The sequence below is a fragment of the Phyllostomus hastatus genome, unplaced genomic scaffold, assembly GCF_019186645.2.
Source record: "Phyllostomus hastatus isolate PE091 unplaced genomic scaffold, TTU_PhHast_1.1 phas_contig_58, whole genome shotgun sequence".
Classification (NCBI taxonomy): domain Eukaryota; kingdom Metazoa; phylum Chordata; class Mammalia; order Chiroptera; family Phyllostomidae; genus Phyllostomus; species Phyllostomus hastatus.
Window position 1 is genome coordinate 58,119,370 of NW_025333916.1, and position 4,573 is coordinate 58,123,942.

The following is a 4,573-nucleotide window of genomic DNA, read 5'->3' on the forward strand; positions in this document are numbered from 1 at the left end:
GGGTACTGATCTCCGTTCTGTAGAAAATGAGGAAGGAGTAGATGGATTTGAGTCCGAAGTAACACACCGTTGTAAGTTAGGAAAATAACTCTGACAGGGGAAGGGTGAGCGGAAGGCCGTGAAAAGACAGGGTAAACATCTGTTAGAAATGACCTAGAGCAGACGTCACAGGAACTTGATCTTCACCGTAGCCATCAGAACTGCAGCTTAGATGGGGAAGTAACTGCAGACACGGAAGGGAGAAAACTGAGTGACTGACTGGATCTTAGACATTCTAAAGAAGAACAAAGATTTCTTCTTTTAATCCCGGTGTGGGGGCGGGGGCCCTATTCAAGGTATATTGGGAGCAGGACTAAGACTGAAAAGGGAGCCTTCTGAAGTGCCCTGGTGTTTCTGATTGACATGCTGATTTAACCAGAGGTTGACAGGTATCTGCTGTTTAGATGAGAGGTAAAATTTAAGATACAGAAATGGTGGATATTTGTGGCCATGGGCGGGTAGATGAGACAGTCAGAGAGAGAAGAAGGTTGAATCCTTAGGAACCTCCTGGATCATTTAGGAGACACCAAGTTAAGCCGTGGTTTCAGGTGAGTATGGCGTCTTAGCCTATGAGCAGGATGAATGGAATAGGACTAACAGATATTTCAAGAAGTTGGAGGCGATCATTTGAAAAGATGCCCTTGGATTTTAAGAAATGCCTAAACAGCAAGTTGTTGGAGGCAGAACAATTGTTGTGAGAAGGGCGTGGAGAGAGTATTTAAGAAAATGTAAAGTCTCTTTTGAGAGTTTGGAGGTAAAGAAAAGGGAAGGAAAGACATGGCTGACCACAGTGGAACAAGGGGAAATCTTTTAGACAACAGAGACTTCAGCATTTTTGTGTCTTCAGGAAGGAGACTTTTCAAATTATACTAAAGTTGTTTTCCCTTTTTTCCCCTGAAGTGGCATCTAGATAATTGAATGACATTGCACAACTTCAATTTGCAAGGAATTTGTAGATGTAAGAAAAGATCGGAAGTATAATTTGATAGTGAATGTTGCAACGTGTTTTTTCCTTATTTATTCTTTCTTCGGGGCCTGCTCTGTTTCTCTCCACGGCTGATGGGACTATAAAAGTTCGTCTTGCGAACTGAGTCTGTTCCCCAAGTCCAAGGTCTTCTACCAGGGTGCCAAAGGGCCGCTGTAAGTCAACCAAGTGTTTAGAATCACAGAAAGCTCTGAAACCCATTGCTCTGTTATGTGAGCGTGTTTTCTTGCTAAGGCCTTTTATCCTTTCTATTTTTTTCCTCAAGGAAAAGGAAAATCACTTGCAGGGCTCTCTTCTGCTGGCAGTATCAGGAGGTGTAGAATTTGCTTCTCGCCACTAGAACTTTGGTGTCATTTTCGTGCAAAGGAATCTGCAGGGGCTGCCAGTTGAACCTAAGGGAAACAATAACAAGTGGCAAAAAAAACCGAGTCTGCCATCAAATATGATAAACATATTGGTTTCATTAGAAACTAATGTCAGACCAAATTTTCAAACAGAGAGGCAACGGAAAGTGGCATAAAGACAGGAAGAAGAAAGTGTGTGTGGCGGGGGGGCGGGTCCTCCAGGAACTCCGATCTGTTCTTTGTCAGTTAAAACGTTTGTTTATGAATTCCGAAACACCTAAATCTGCTTACGGTTCTTTGAAATCCTGTACCATTTCTGTCAACAGTGTCAACAGTCCCATCAAGAAAGATGAAGTCTCCCCCTAGTGCGAGACACCCTGTCCCACCTGTGGTCAGGTGCTGAGGGCTTTGAATGCCTGGGCTGGCGGGTGCATATCAGAACCCAAACAGAAAGAAAGTGCAGAAATTGACTTTTTCTCAAATCTGTAACAACCAGGAGTGGAGCTTTAATTCTGAATTTCATAAGCTGAAATTTATTTCTAAAGGGAGGATCATGTTATTCATTCACTCTTTTTTACATTTTTGCAGAACCAACTGATTAAGTGGGAAACACCTTGATTATCCTAATCATTGTTTTGCAAAGAGTGGGAATCCAAATTCACAGGATAAGCAGAGTTTTAGAATAAAGTTTCCTTCTTTCAATAAAGCTTATCTGTATCATAGTTTCATTAGGTTTGATTTTAAGGTCCTTAAGAACAGGAACTTATTCTTTCTTTTTTAATCCCTAAAGTAGCCCTGGCTGGCGTAGCTCAGTGGATTGAGCGCGGGCTGCGAACCAATGTGTCGCAGGTTCGATTCCCAGCCAGGGTACATGCCCACAGCAGGGAAGACCCCCAGCAACTGCACATTGATGTCTCTCTCTCTCTATCTCCCTCCCTTCCCTCTCTAGAAATGGATAGATAAAATCTTAAAAAAGAGTGAAAAAGAAAAACCTTTAAAAAAAAACTCTTGATAAAAACTAAAACCCCATAAGAATTTAAAATAAAAAAATCCCTCAAGTTTGTCATACAGTGTATTAAAAAATACTCTTTTAGCACTTTTCAACTTTGTCACTTTTGGTTTCTTAGTCAATGCCATTGCCTACTTCTGTGCCAACAAAACTCTGATTCTGTTCACCTGTCTGGTGGTAATGGACTCTAAGAAGAGGAGGGGGGACCGCCCCAAGCTCAAGGGATGAATGATGATTGGTTCCAACCAATTTGGGCACTCCTACCTCCTTGCTTATGATTAGTTTGGAGTGGGGTGTATAAGCCAGTCTGTCCAATGAGATCTGAGGGGAGGTCCATTGGGACTTCCTGGATATTTTGTCTTTCTGATAAAAAGAGAGACACAGAGAAGAGTCCCTTCCTCTTTTGGAACCTGCAATACAATTGTGTGGGGACGTGATTTCTGCAGCTGTGGCAAGCTCAAGTCCCCTGGGGGATCTGATTCCGGTTCCTGAATTCACCGACACTGGCAATTACTCCTGGGCTTCGGGTCTTGAGAAATAACAAATGCCCTTAAAATTCCAGCTATCTATAGTTGACTCTTTTGAACCTTGCAGCCCAACTCATTCCAGACGAGGCAGCCATTGAAAGACATCTCCCATCACCTCACTGGATTCTGCTAATGGTCTTGTGAGGCAGGTGTTGCGGGGATTTCCCCAAAGACGTTGAGACTCAGAGTGTGTAACTGATGTGACTAACACCACCAAACACTGATATCATAACTTTAGCTAACCACACACTTGTTTTTTTTTAGATCACACTTTATTTTTACCTCCTGTCGAGTGAAGAATAAAGGTTTGCTGAAACCAGCGAAGCTACAGTCTTAGGGGAAATTCCCTGTATTCCTCCCCAAGGAGGAGACTTTCATGTCTGTTAAAGTTGGGGGCTCTTCCTTACCCCCTAGAGGCACCCCTCATCATGAGGGTTTCCAGATGTACAGATTTAGAAGGAAATTGCTTTTCACATCTGCCCTACCTTCTTCCTGCCTTCCACCAGTTCCTACTGAGCATGCAGTCTGCTCTCATTGGGAAGAAGCACCCCTGGTGGGAGAACCTGGTTCTGGCTGAGGGGTTACATGCAGTGCAGCCCCGCAGGAGATCCTGTGCCCCTCCCCTCTCTGATCTTTGTCTCCGCTGCACAGGTCATGTGCGGAGAACCCATTCCCACCCCCGCAGCTTCTCTACTTCCCATCTGTGCTCACCTGTGACTGTTCCTGGATCTCCCCAGGCCCACTTGCAGGCTCTTTTCAATGTCACGCATGCCCAGTGTGAAAGCCCTGCTACCCCTGACTTAGGAACTAATCCTGGGACAGGCATGACTACTATCCCAGAAAGCAAAGCCTGAGAAAAAACTTGCAAGCTAATGATTTGGGGGGGGTGCAGTTCCAGGAAATCCAGAGGGAAGGGCAGTGGAGCATCGCCAAGCCAGCCGTGGATTTTGACAGCTGGCTGCTCATCTTGCAGATGTAGACCTCATGGGTATCAGAGCTGCCCACAGAGGAAGAAAAGGGTGAGCAATAGATCGGCTGGGTTTCCCCTCACCTCTTGTGTTGCATTGGTCCAAGTTGACCTTTTATGGGAAGCTCCCTTGCACTTGCGGGTGGCGTTACCCAGCCTTTCCAGAGCCTCTACAAATCCCGTAAGGCTAACATTTAAGTTCAACAGTCTCTTCCTGGCAGTTGATGTCATGTGGGGGTCTATGGGGGTGGCTCTGCTAGCATTTCGTGCCTTTCTCTGGGGCCGCTCTGGCTGGCCAGAAATTAAAACAAAGGGTCAAGTGTGGTGGGCATGGGGGTCTGGTAAGCCAAGCATTTTGGCTCTGAGTGAGGCAGACACTGGGTCTGAACACTATCTGTCTCCCCAACAAGCTGGAAAACAGATCTCGTTCCTTTTCCTTCAGTTTTTCTTATGTGGAAGGGGTTGGATGTCCCCCAGGAGCTGGTATCCTCACTCCTGTTTCACCAGGGCTTCGCTGCCCTGGTAGAGTCATAGGTAAGTGAACCAGTGCTTATTTTCCTGGATGTATAACTCAGTAATCCCCATCTACCCCAAGCATATGAATTCCTATTCATATTATGAAAATTATGAAATCCTATTTTGTATCTTTACCAGATGGAAACTTCTTGAATGGCAAGGGAGTGAATTCATTGCAAGAATCTG

General features: G+C 44.9%; 1 long non-coding RNA gene across 1 annotated transcript; it reads left to right on the forward strand.

The window, feature by feature from the left end:
- The first annotated feature begins 233 nt into the window (after positions 1-233).
- LOC123824924 lies at positions 234-4,352 on the forward strand. The gene is made up of 3 exons (XR_006786781.1): positions 234-587; positions 3,797-3,923; positions 4,314-4,352. It is a non-coding gene; the product is annotated as an uncharacterized LOC123824924 (long non-coding RNA).
- The last annotated feature ends 221 nt before the right edge of the window (positions 4,353-4,573 follow it).